The sequence below is a fragment of the Parasteatoda tepidariorum genome, chromosome 1 (assembly GCF_043381705.1).
Source record: "Parasteatoda tepidariorum isolate YZ-2023 chromosome 1, CAS_Ptep_4.0, whole genome shotgun sequence".
NCBI lineage: Eukaryota > Metazoa > Arthropoda > Arachnida > Araneae > Theridiidae > Parasteatoda > Parasteatoda tepidariorum.
The window spans coordinates 56,347,441-56,362,485 of NC_092204.1; the positions used below are offsets into that span (position 1 = coordinate 56,347,441).

Consider the following 15,045-nt stretch of genomic DNA (forward strand, 5'->3'; position numbering starts at 1 on the left):
ATTGTATTTAATGTTATACAGTGTAAAAATTTTTTTTTTCCATTTTGTTTATTATATTTATTGATTTGAAAAGAGAAAATTTTATGACTATATAATAATATATAAATTGATGGTTATAAAAATTGTTTGTGACATTCACTAATCAGATTTTATATTGATTTAGAAAATGCATTGGAACAAAACAAAAAAAATCAAAATCATCAGAATTTTCTGAAATTTATTGGACATTCATTTTCTGAAAAAAAAATCTATAACAATTCTTATAATTACTAGTTTTTAAATTTTTGTAAAATTTTCCTATTATCAAAAAGATAATAATTACAGAAGATATAAATCAGAGATTTATATATTCTAATTTTTGCTTGGCTTACATGTATTTATTTTATTCACTTTTTTTTAGTCTTGCTCTTTATTTTTTATTATAAAATAGTTTACTAGTGTTTTTATCTTAATAAACATTCTTCTTTTTTACTCGAATCGAGCATTTAAAACTGTATGTATGTTTATTAAATATTGGCGTCCATATCACTGTGCTTGTCAAAAGAAGTAGTGTTTAACACTGTGCGAAAAAAAGTGTCCAATATCATCTTACATCTGCAATTTTCATTTATATATTTGTAGATAATGTTACTCACTGTATTTAAACTTTTATTTTTAGCCATTTATTAATTTTCTCATAAAAATACTGTTTGCAAAAGCATACTTAACCCTAAATAGTCGGTTATTCGAAATGATTAAGTGGCCTTATATCAGAGTGATTAAAAAAGAGTGTATTTTGTAGTGTTTAATATTGAAAGGGATTTTAACCATTGTCTGTACATCAGAATAACTTGTTATTTAGGGTTGAATTTATAAAATTTTCTTTTTCTAAATTTAAAAATTGGTTTCTGATTTTAGAAATTATTTTGCAATGAAACTTTTCTAATAAAATCTTCCCTCTGAATTACACACATAGAAAGTTGCTTTCTAATCTCTTCAGACAAGACAATTTCCTCTTCAGTTGAGTTTTTCTCTTCAAGACAAAACAATTTTCCTATATAATTGCCACGTTGTGTTAATAGATGGAAAATGTTTAATAATAACATTCCCTGTATAGGTGAAAAACATTCATCTAAATTTTCAAAATCACCAGAAAAGGGTTAACTTATTAGTCTTAATATTTTGCTTTCAATTTGTATTAATTCAACTGTTCATATTAAAAATTGACTTGAATGATATGTCATAAAAAATGGCAAATAGGTATTAAATTTGAAATCCAAGCTATGTCACTACAATTATACTTTCAGGTCCTGCTTTCTTCTTCCTGTTGTGTTACTATGCTAATACAAGCAGCAGAAAGAAGCAATAGTACTGGGAATATTTTTAGTTTCCAAATTTCTTTAGTCTTTTACTTCTAAGATGCATTCTGTAAGCATTTGTAAATAAATATATATACTTTTTAAGAATTGGTAGTTTTAAAAAAAAAGTTTTGCCATTTCACCATCTTTTTTTTTTGAGAGTTCGTTAAATGAATTCTTTAATCCCAAGTTTAAAAGATCTCAGTTTAAATCATCACAAATTTAAATTATCTTTTAGATGTGGTATTGGCATATTATTTTCTTTATCAGAATTTACTCTTAATGGTGCATAATTTAATTTTTAATATTTTTATTCCAGAAAAAAAAATTTAAATCAGCTATTTATTTATAATTGTATTTCTGCTTTTTCTTTTAATTTAAGGTTCATTTTGTCTTGTGAATTCAAATTTAATTTTGTTTAAAATCTTACTACTGTATGCTTTTATTATAAAAAAAATTCTGTTTTAAGTGGCCATTTTATATATTGGTAATAATTATTCAGTTCAGTGATTTTCAAATTTTCTCCACAATGTCATTTTATTATTATTTTTCTGTGGAAAGATATATTGCAAAATCAAAAAAAAAAAACATTATTGCTAGTCTGGATTTATTATGAAAATTCTGTATTTTACTATTTTTTGTGCTTTTATAATCAAATAGAAAGTTCCAGAAAATCTATTGATAGATATTATTAACTAATATCAATCATTTAAGATTAAAAATGTTTTGAAGGAAATTTATTCATTATGTATTGTTATAGGGAAGTTTTTGTTTTGTTCATTTATATTTATTTAAATTTTTTATTGCTTTCACGAAACTACAGATCCCACCGATTTAGTTTGTACTTAATTATTTAGTATTTTAATACTTCAATTTGGCTTGTATTTGATTATTAGATATTTAATTTTACTTTATCATAGGAGGATTTTTTTCTCATCCATATTAAGATGAATATATCAGTTTATGTTGATTTGGGAACAGCGTGATCACTTTAATTATAAATAAGTTTGTTGTGTACTTTTTTGTTTTGATTTTCTTAAAATTATGCGTTTGTAGTGATATTTTTTTATGTACCTGTCTTATATTTAAATAATCTTTGAATTTATTTTTTTTTCAAGAAACAGCCATAGTGACATATTTTTTTTGTTTATTTTTTATCTCTCTCAGCATCAAGCTGTGAATATTAAATTATCAATTTTAAAAAATTTAAATATAATTCAACAATAGATTTCTTCATTATTTCTTAACTGCTGTATAAATATATATGTATATTCATATTTAAACTAAAAAGAATGCTAAATAATTGTTTAAAAGTCATAAATGGAATTTTTTTATCTTTTTTTTCTAAGCCTTAATATATTATTTATGTAAATAGTTTGTTTGTAAAATTAATTTTTGATGCTAATCTGTATTCTGCAAAACATCTAGCCTGCTTAGGACTGATGATTTTCATTCTTCAAAGTCATTTGAGTTACACCATAGGTAACTCAAAGAAACTCGCACGAGTCCTGGTTTATACCAATTACACCAAAATAATCGGCAATATCAATTAAAGAAAAAGGGAAGACAATTGAAATGTACAATTAGCTGATTAGCGTACTAGAAATTATTGTCTCCAACTTCTTAAATTAGTTGCAAAGTTCGGCAACAGATAGCTCTGCTAGCGAAAAACTGTAAAGCAATGTTTTTAAAATGACTCATCATTTACCCAAACAATGTGTTACAGTCTGAAGACAAAATCGGCTTAGACGCTTGCCAGTGTGTTAAGTAAGAGCTATTAATGTTATATAAGTTATTAATGTTCAGTTTTTCAAACTGAGTATAACAACATAAATTTTTTTTCTACATCACTAGAAATCAAGTCGTATATAATTAAATATGGTTCTTGGTGCTGTAATTATCTACGCAATACTTCATTAAAAGATTGTCTCATGTCATTAATTCAATATGTAAAGGTAGATAATATATAATTTAAAATGACATACATGTGTGTTGAATTGCAAATTTAAAATTAGAGGGGGGGAAAGCAACAAATTATTATGTTGCAATTTGGCCATGTATACATAATCTGTCCATTATATTTATAAATAGGTACTTATTTCTTCTTGTTTATTTTGTTTCTTTTTTGCATAAATATTATCATTTTTAAAAATAATGCTCTGAATATAACAATTTGTACCAGATAATTATGTGTTTTCTTTTAAAAATCAAATAATTTTAAAAAAATATGCAATATGAAAATTGGTGTATGTTTTTTTATATTTATTTAATAACAATATTATGTTGTAAACCATGATGTTTGAAATGCACGAATAATACGAGGAACTATTTGTGTTTTTTGAAATTTTTCTGTTTGTGCAGTTTTTTACAGTTTGTACATTTTTATACAGATAATTGTTTTTTCTAAATAATTATGTTATTTTATATTTGATACCAGGAAATGTATTGAATAATCTATTTGTGCCATTATTTAGCTATCTGTTTTTTAAACTTTTTACAAACTCAATGATTTTCCATATTTGTTTTGTCTTATAAGATTAAATGCCAAGTCTAAAAATAATGTATTGCAATATTTGTACCAATTTAAGAAGAATTGATAACAATTTATTAATCTAAATAAGAATTATAGGGAAAAAAATTCCTGAAATTCATCATTCAATTCTAGTTATTTATAACAAATTTCAACTCCAAAAGACTTCCAAAAGATATGTTTGAGAATAATTCTTTTATGTTTGTGCTTTTTTTTCTGGAGGTTGCAATTTCAAATTAAAACAGTAAATGATATTAATTTATTTTCCCTGTGTATTATATATTATTAGAAAGCACATGAAGCAAAAGTTATGTTTACGGGTATCAAAAAATTCTCTCCGTTGATTATAATGGATTAAATTTATAATTTCATCTATTAAAATCATTATTTCTAATCATTATTACCAGTTTTAATTTATCTGTTTCCAAAAAGGAAAAAATAATCTTAAGTTTTGGTTTATGAAATTATTTTGTTGAATACATTAAAGCACTATAATAATTTTTTTACATGACTTTATTTATTTTTGTTACATACTGTAAAAATAAATCTTGTTTATAAATACTGAGATTTAACTTTAATTTTATTTAAAATTTTCAATATATTGTATTAAAAATTCATTAAAATATTATTATATTTTTTATTTATATATTGTTGCTATTGTAGGCAATTGCACAACATTCCTATTTATGAAATGTGCTATTTGTAGACCATTTTGTTCTAGAAAATGTTTGTTTATTCCTTAACTCATTGCTAATGAGTTTTCTCCAGTCTTTCTCACAGCCATTTTGTAGAATTTCGCGTAGTCTGTACATATGTAACTTTATAGCATAAATTGTACTTAGATAGCTTATTTATTGCAATATTAAATTATTTTATCTCTTTGTTTTTAGTCTTATTTCCATTTTGCAACCGAAATTAAATGTAAACTTTCAGTTCTCATTGATTAAGTATTGCAAAATATGGTATTCATATTTTCCATAAAATGTACAAAATGTTCTGTAATTAATGCACTTATTATATATTTTTTGAAGTCTATATCAGAAAAGAAGTAAAAAAATGTGTACATTAAAAGTTGCAAACTACTACTATGTAAACCAAAAAATACTTAATGGATGCCTTAGGAATCATGAACAAAGAATATAAGTTTAAAAGTAACAAAACCTGTTTAATTGCTTGAAAGAATTGAAATACATTAGAAGTTGCAACATATTTAAGTCAAGAAAAAATAAAACGTTATCAAAGCTGATGAATCATTAACATGAAAGATTAAAAACCTGTTTAATTAACTGAAGCAATTGTGAGGAGATGAAAGACATTCGAAACTTTTTTTAAATTTCAACTAGCAAAGTATATTTGATATTTTTAATTCCGCCTCCCTTTATAGATATGAAACTGATTTTGTTAACGTTTTACTCTGGTACTCAAAATGAAGAGAATTTATTGATATATATTATATTATTTCGTCGCGATGTGTTATATTATATTATTTTGGCGATTATCTCCGAACTGCTAGACAAATTTAAATAAAATTCAATTTTAGCTTAGGTTGATATAATACAGAAATAATAACCACTCGCATTATTGTGCATAGCACTCATGAGATGCGATGGTATCAAAAAGTGATTACTAAATAATAGGGGGGTGGAGTCATCCCTCTTGTACTGATATACATGCCTTACACTTAGGTTTCATACTGCAAATAAGGCTGTTATGAGTTCATGTGGCAGTTTGTCCCACTTGTTCAGTAACACTGCTTTCAGACACCAGGTGGTTCTCGAGGGTTACGTGTTACAATTGCCTTTTCAAAAGCGTCCCAGGCATGTTCTGTAGGGTTGAGGTCTGGAGATCTAACTGGCCGATCCATCCAGTGAATATCTTAATTTTTTCAGGAAATTGTTGACCAGAAGTGTTCTATGTGGTGCCGCGTTGTCATTCATTGAAATGAAATCAGGACCCACTGCACCCTTGAAAAGGCGAACATAGGGCTACAAGACCTCATCCCTATGCTTCACACCAGTCACAGTACTTCTATCAAAGACGTAGAGAGATATGCGGGAATCCAGCATTATTCCTGCCCAGATCAGCAAACCTCGGGTATTAAAGGATTGGTTGCGGGCTCCTGATTCGCTCCACGTGAAATTACATCGTAGTGGTCAGGATTAAGTGGTACTCATCAGTGAAGAGAGCATTCAACCATTGATCCTGATTCCATTTTTCTATGATCTCTTTCGATGAAATACATCCATTAACTGAGACAAAACGCTTGCATTGTCTTCTAAGGCTAAATAAGCATTTAATTCGTCGCTCTGACCAATTGACGTGACACATAATAATAGTTAGTGATGAAGTGCAAAATTTGAACATTCATACATATATATATTGAGAAAGAGAAACTGTCTTAAAAATAATTGAAAATTGTGATTTCTCTGCGAAAGATCTTGTTTTAGACATATTTAACATTACAACATTCCTTTTTACAATACAACATTCAATTAAGTTTCGGAAATCTCATTAAAAGAACCCTACGAGCAAAGTAACTTGGGAACTCATTGTGCCAATATTCACCAATCTTGGCTAAACAAGGTTTTAAAGGGCCAATATTGAACCGATATAGAAATGTTCGATTCACCCGATATTTCATAGCCACTATTCAGCCGATGTTTACCAAATATAAAATTTCTAAATTAGCCAGATATCTAATTTCCCATATTTTCCCAATATCGCCCCTATACAGATTTGTTAAGTTCATCCGATATTTTATAACCGTTATTTAGCCAATATAGATCCTATCTAAAATTGTCCAATTGACCCGATATTTTAGAGCCCTCACTTAACCAATATATGCCATACATGGAATTCATCTGATATTTTATAGCCACTATTCAGCCAAAATTTACCCTATATAGAATTGTCCAATTGATCCGATATTTTATTGCCCTTATTTTGCCAATGTCGGCCCTATACAGATTTGTTAAGTTCACCCGATATTTTATAGCCACCATTCAGCCTTTGTCGGTCGATGTGGAAGTGTCCGACTCAACCGATGTTTTATAACAGTTATTTAACCAATATAAACTCTGCTTAAAATTGTAAGATTGACCCGATATTTTATAGCCTTTTTTCAACCAATATAGGCTATATATAAAATTGTACGATTCACCCGATATTTTAAAGACGTTATTCATCCAATGTAGACCCAATTTAAAATTGGCTGATTAACCCAATATTTTCCAGCCGTTAAATCAAACCTAAAAAGTAAATAATAAATAGGACGTTTTTCTCGATATATTTTTTAACATCCTGCAGTATGAAGAAAAAGAAAAAAATTTTTAAGGCCCCTTTCATCGCTTAATTTTTTACTCCAAATAGCACCGTATTACCCCCGAAAGCCGTATAATGTGTAAAAGCTATTTTTTCTTTTTAAAATATGTGTGTTTAATTGTTCTATTAATTAATTAATTTTCAAGATATTTGGATCAGCTGAGAGTTTTAAGACAAAGCATTTACGCTGTGGTTTTCTTATTTCATAATAAATAATCCTAAACAAAAATTTTCTTTCAATCCTGTACACTTTTACCAAAATTTTATATGAACTATCAGAAGTTTAATAGACAAACAAAGAAAAAATATTTCTTTTCAAAAGATGAATGTCTATATTGTACTTGGACTGTTGTGAAATAAACAAAAATGTCTCATGAGCAAAAAAGAAAAATCTGTTATAGGTAGATTTGTTTGTATAGTAAATCACTTATTAAGGAACTCGATATACTCGTAGAAATGGATATTATTAAAATATCTTAATTCTCTCTAGGTTCAATAGATGTAAATACGAAATTGGTCCTTAATTACAAGTCTATAATGGTCTTATATATTTCCAGACAATGGTCTTAGAATGGCTTTCGATATCGGACCGAGATTGAGGTGTATAAGTTTTGTAATAATAGGTCCTAGAATGGTTTTATATTCTGGCAAAAATATATTTTTTTTTTTTATGTAGAACCTTTATAGGTTTCAAATATAAGGCCACTATTGGGATGTCTGAATTTTTTAATATTGGTCCTCGAATGGTTTTGAACATAGGACTAATATCAATTTCTATATAGGACCCTTGTAGGCTTATGATATAGAGCCTGTAGCGTAACTACCACTATAACTTTTAAATTCCAGTTCGCTAGTAAATAAGATTCGTTAACTTGATTCTGAATAGAGTTACCTCCTGATGGTTGACATTGCCAATAACTTAGCCCCACAAAGGCTGGTCGCAGGCAGACTTGTTTCAACAAACACTCTACGAAGGTGACTTTCGTACGTGATCTGAACACGTGTATCACGACAGAAACACCTACCTCGATAGGAACAAGCGTACTTTGATAGATGGAATACAGTGAACAATTGACTTGCAATTTGTGACTGCGACATTGACCCCCTCGTGCTGTTGCTACGTAGTCTAGATCAGACATACAACGGGGCCCTTTAGCCTAGCCCCCACATGGGCGTGATCTGAACACGCGTGCCTCAAACAACAATCTGCAAACCAATATTGGGGTGTAGCTACATTTTGCATTGGTCCTAGAATGGCTTTCAATAATGGACTAATATTATTTTCTATGTAGGACCCTTGACTTAAAATGTTGGGTAAACATTGGGATGTCTAGATTTTTTATTATTGGTCCTAGAATAACTTTCAATAATGGACCAATATATCATTTTCTATGTAGGTCCTTTATAAATTTATAAAGTTGAGTAAACATTGGGATGTCTAGATTTTTAAATATTGGTCTTAGATAGAAATAAATCTTGTTCCAATATTGAAAGTCATTCTCGGACGAATATTGAAAAATCCAGACATCCCAATATAGGTCCCTCGATGCATGTTCTTATGGGATCCATATTTGCCGATTTTGAGCCTAACTGGTGCTAATGTAAAATTGTTACTAGGGAAGTTGTTGAGGGACAGTGACTGTTTCGATAGTGGAATGAGCAACAACAAGCAAACAGTAGGCGGAACTCATCATATTGGAGAAAATATAAACATCAAGAGCATGAAAGCCTTTACGCGAACAATTTTAATGAATGTTGGGGATTTAAAGTTTTTGATAACTGATAGCTTGCGAGCAAAAAATGTAGGCAAGCATTATTATTCTTTCTTATTTTTGACAATTTATAAGCTTTCAAGCTAATTTTCACGAATTCATTTAGAACTTTCGTTTACTGTGATCTTCAATTATTGAAAGTAAATAGTGGGCATATCTGCCAGAATCCCCCAAAATAAGATAGAATTTAGTCTTATTCTTACTATTCTGAATTTTATTCCAAACTAAAGTGTTTTTTCGTAATAATAAGTCTAATTTTTTTAGCTTAGTTACATTAAAGTGGAAGAAAATCCAGCGAATCTTATCCACCGACCATTTTCATCATCAATTTTGCTTCGTTTACATAAACATGTCAAGATTAAAGCCATTTAGAGTCGATAAACTTGGTTTATAGGGTGTTTTGGAAGTTCATAGATAAAATAATCATTTTTCTCACATTCGATAGATGTAACAATATCTAATGATCGAAAAAATAATGTGAGAAATTTCAACCTAACTTTAATCAATAGCTTCACTGTTATCGGTTTTTTATAAGCTTGAGTTTCTCATTGCTGTCAGGTCACTAGTTATTTTTTATCCCTTGCTGTAGAAGTATTTTAAAGAAACTTTTTTTTCCTTCATTTTAAAATTACAAATAATTTTGGTTTTAATTTAACAACACGTATATTTATTGTCATTTTTGAATATCACACGCATCCGAATATTTAAAAAAAATAAAATAAATATGAGAAATTTTATTATGGAATGCCATGTTTCGCCTCTTATTCCCTTATTTTTTACTAACGCACATGTTCAATATTTTCAGAATAGTAGGTGGATCATGGGAAGAGTTTTCTCTAGCCGTCACTCAGTTGTCAAAGCTCGAAGAAAGCAGGCAAAGACTCAAAAAATTATATCGTTCGTAATTACTAATCATTAATGCTTTAAAATGAAAAATATGAAGAATAATACAAACTCTAACACAATATTTTAATTATTATTACTGTATTATCCATACAAAGTGGTCAGTTTTCCGTAGCTAGAATGTGCTTTTTTCTTATACACTTCAATCAGTACATCAGAAATAATTGAACTTTCATTATTGTTATTATTTTTCATGTTTTTGAAAATCACCCTTTTTTGCTAAACCCATAAATAGTTAGTAGAGTTCAGTTGTTTAAAGTCTTTATGCATTTTGCAACTTCATATTGGGAGTTCCTTTCGTTCATTATAAGGAAACTAAAAAATGATTAATTCCGATCCAAGAAAAACAACAAAAAGAAATAGCTCGATCCTACAGATTTTAATGACAAAAAAATAGGTTTAGTAACGTTTTCTACTTTTTAATGCAACAACCATTAAAAAATTAAACTTGATTGTTTTTATTATTTTTATTGAAAATAAACAATAAGTATAAAGTAAATATAATCAATTTCTACTCTTTTTAGGAATTTCTGAGTTTTAAAAAAGCAGTCTTAAAATAGATATTTTAATTAAGGATCATTGTCAGTTCAAATAATCAATTACAAGTGTAATATGTGCGGTTTTTGGCAATTATTAAATATATTTAATTATTATTTAAATAATTTTCTAAAATATAGGTAGGAATTTTTTTTTAATATTTTGTTATTTGAAAATCAATCTAAATTTAAAATCGCTAAAAGAGAGAGTTTATATAGCTCAACAATGAAGATTTGTTCTAGCGATTATGTGATCCACCTATTTTCAACAAGGTAATAAAAAAATTTAAAAAAATATTTTAAAACAACAACTTTTCTATGGGTTTGCTCGAAAAAGGAAGAAATAAAACGCTCTTTTCTCCACATGACACAAATTCTAATTCCTTCTCTATGTGAAACAAATGCAAGTTAGTTTCACTCTTCACTCAAAAAGCCCTTCATGAAGGCGAGTATGTTATAAAGCTTGAACTAGGAGTTCCTTTGTCCTCTGGATCGGGAATAAATTTTCAAAAATACGAAGATGAACAACGCGAAAAAAGTATGTATCAGTTATTCAACAACACTGATTTTAAAATAATAGTCATCAAAGAATGAAATATTTCTTATTATGTGAGAATTTTTTTTTTCAATTAATTTTATTTATTTGAAAAGCTTATTTGCAAGCAGTTGTGGCCGAGTGGTTAAGGCGATGGACTCGAAATTCATTGGGATCATCCCGCGCAGGTTCGAATCCTGCCGACTGCGAGTAAATGATACATGAGTAAATGAATACTTGATGTGACTTAAGTAACACTTCCTCTTTATTACATTTTTTTTTACCTACATGAATATATTTTTATCTTCCTCTCTTTCTTTTTTAATTTAGTGCAACATTACAAATTTTAAAAAAAATTTCTTCTTTAAATATATTTCATGTTTTAATTTTAATCAAATTTTTTTCTACCCCTGCTTTCAAGAAATAGGAAAAAAATATTTAATTTTTCAAATCAATCAAACAAACAGTTGTGCTGAAATTTAAATTTTTTTTTATTTAAAACTTTGCATATTCTATTCTATATATTGAGCAATCACTGATGTGTCAATTCGGAGTTAACCATTACATAAATCCTTCATTTTTTTTATAAAGTGGTTTGAAGCTTTACATTAGTCAAAAAAAAAAAAAAATGAAGTTTGAAAAACCTTTGAAATTTAAAATAATGCTATTATTATAACAGGCCTATTCAAGCATCATTATTATATACATTACTAGTTGAATACCCGTTCTTCGTACGGGGTGAGAAAAAACGAATCAATAAATCAGTGTTGAACGACAATAAAAAATCATGCGCAAAACTAAAATACAAATACCGACACAAATTATAAATAATACCAATAATGAGACAAGAAATCATTAATCATGTATAAGACAATTAAAAACTAGAATTCTAAAGGAAAGTAACCCAAAGCAGCGAAAATTCCATAGAAAAATTGAAACCAATAGAAAGCTTTAAGGAAGAAAACAATAAAAATAATTGAAAATATATTAATGACACCCGAAGCTGACGTCATCAAGGGGTACTACCTTCGGAAGTCATACAAACGCAAAACCTTTTCTATCGAGAGAGCACAACAGATGTCTAAAATTTGCACTCTCTATACCCCCAAAGGTGTGGCAAGAAGTCCAGGAAGAGAGAAAAAGAGAATACAAATACAAAAGTACAACAAAAAAAAAATGTTCAAAATCCTACTTCAAAATATTTCTTTTGAACCAAAACACACAACTATCCGAAAATCCATGATCAAGTATATGTATTTTTAATTATTGTTATTTTTTGCCCTTCCCAATTTGTTTACGTTATTAGATAAGACAGAACGCGTATTTAGTAGTTCAACCCATCAATATAAAGATGAACTGTGTTCAGTATCATCTGGCAAACTCATATCTAAAATTTACATCAATCAAACAATTTTTTTCCTGTTATTATATTTCGAAGGGCCATAAGAAACCTATTTCCTCAAAATAAACCATAAAAAGGCACAGTATTGGGGCCACTTCAATAAGCACGAAATTTATTTATAAAGTACTTTGTATCAATATAATGGTATATTTGGTATCCATTAAAATTGCACCAATTTTCATAATGCCGGTTGTGCTTATTACCAAAATTAAGCATTGTTGATATCAATAATAGTATGGCGTCTTGTTACACATAAGTATCATAACTACTAAGTACATGTTTTCCATTAATTTATTTTTTAGTACACAGCTTATTAATTTTTTTCAATTCAATTAGTACCTATTAACAAAATTAATTAAACATCATTAACGGCAATAATAACTTGTCGATTTTTTAGGTTTTCTTAAACGAATTAGTATCGTTTCTCCATTAATCTTTCTTTTTAATACATAGATTTTTTATTACTTCAATTAGCAACTATTACGAAAATTAATTAACATTGGTGCCAATAATATTATTGGCATTTTTTTACGCTTCTCCTCGGAGTAATAATATTAACGTTTTTTACGCTTCTTTACGCTTCTTCTCCATACCCTTCCTTATTTCTCTATTAATTTTGCTTTATAGCAACTAACGTTGATTTTAAATTGTTTAGTTTTGTAGCAACTATCGTTTTGAAACCATAACTGTAAGCAAAACAAACACGTGGTTTCACATAACTTTAGAAATACAAATTTGATGATGCAGTTCACCTATGCTACTACGATCACTTTGATCATTCAGATAATCTGGCATTCGGAATTTTAAAAAAAATGGGTATTACAGAACGTGCAATAAGCAATTTCTTTGATTAGAGCTATAAACTAAGCATCATTAATGTTGTCTTTGTAATGTTGTTGTGTTTGTAATGTTTGTAATGTTGTTGCTTCAGATTAACCGATGATAAAACTTTATTTTGTTTGTATACATAAATAAATTAAAATCACTGTGCATTTAGATAAATATATATTAATGCGAAGAATATATCTTAAGAATTCAGAAAAAGAAGCATATAAAAAGAAAAAAGCTTTTAGCTTACACTTCTACGGCTTTAAGCATTGATTATTAATTGATGCCACGAAAAAGGTAAATTTCAATAAATCATCTCTGGAAGCTCCAAGTATTGACAAAACAAACATGATAACGAGAGATAATGTAGCTTAAGTCTGTAGCATTCTTGATTGATAAGTTATTACATGTTACATGTCTCAATAAAACTTTTGAAGTAATTCTGTTACATTGTAATTTTAATAAGAAACGACAGACTGCAGGTTTCCGCAGACGATATAATTTATTATAGTTTTAGAGGATCATAAAGAATAACCAGAAGAGGAAATATATATCCTAAGAATTCAAGAAAAACCTATAAAAGGAAATGCTTCTAGCTTACACTTCTATCCGCTACCTGTTTCACTGCTTCTCTTCTAAGTATCGAAACTGCGTTCTCCGGGATTTCAATAAACTATTTCTTCTCCGGAGAGGCCATAAAATTCCTGAAAGATATTTTGAAAGGGTAGGAGGGAAGGGTGTTTCCGTACTTGGCAGGTAATCTAATTGATTAAATGGAATTTTCTCCTTTTCCTTCTAGAATGTTCGAAGGACCTCTCAGCTTAGAATTGCCGGATGGACAGCTATTTTAGTCGGATGGGACAGGGTGATGAAAAATACACAGACCGACTTAAGCAATAAGTTTATTGGCATTTATTAATGCCTCTTTCATAGGTGTTATGGATTAAAAAAGTGGGGGTAAATTTGTTTTCGTATAGGCAGGAAAACTAAGAGCAATAACGCTGTAGATAAGGTGCTCTTTCCGAATCTATTTATTGTTATTGGATTTATGGTTGGTTTTGAAACTATTTCCCACATTTAAGCTTGAGTGATTTACTTGTATTTTAAAATGATCGCTTCTTGAAACGATGCTCAAGCAGTAGATGGATGCTTATAGTTTGAGCAATCACTAAGATATATAGTAACAGATATATGGTAAATAAACTATGGAAACTATAAATTTCTCAAACTTTCAATGTACTTATATTACGGGACTGATATTAAGAAAATTTATTTTATTATGTTAAGAAAAGAAAGTAAGCAATTCAATTCATATATTAGGTACAGTCATAATTACAGAAATCATGACAATACTTGGAAAAATGGTAGAAAACGAAATTCAAAATATAATTAAACAAATTAGAAACTGAAGAATAAAACAAATGTATCATTTTTTAACTACTACTTTTAAAATTCCTTTAATTTCCAATGTAATTTAAATCTATTTAAAAATTAATCAAATAAAAAAGATAAAATAGGGAATCGGTAATTTAGTTAGCACCATTTCATTGCTTTCTCTTTCATGTGAAATAAACAAAACAAAACCAAAAATTTAATTGAGCTTTTGGTTTTTTTAAAATATTTAAATTGATGCCCTGGTAAAATATTTGTATTCCAATTTCTTTTGGTACATTTATTATAATTATAGTTATAACCTACATCGCAATACTCTATAAAATTATAGTAAACAAATTAGAAGCTAAATAATAATTAAAAAAAACTGATTGTTCTTTAGCTTACACTTTTTCAATTCTCTTCAGTTTACAATGCAATTTCAATCCATTTAAAGATGCCTCGCAACAATAATAAAATGGAGAAAATACTGAATTGTTAGTAAGTTAC

The 15,045-nt window shown here is 28.2% G+C and overlaps 1 non-coding gene across 1 annotated transcript; it reads left to right on the forward strand.

Annotated features, from left to right (window-relative positions):
- The first annotated feature begins 11,061 nt into the window (after nucleotides 1-11,061).
- On the forward strand, nucleotides 11,062-11,143 carry TRNAS-CGA (transfer RNA serine (anticodon CGA)). The gene has a single exon. It is a non-coding gene; the product is annotated as a tRNA-Ser (tRNA).
- The last annotated feature ends 3,902 nt before the right edge of the window (nucleotides 11,144-15,045 follow it).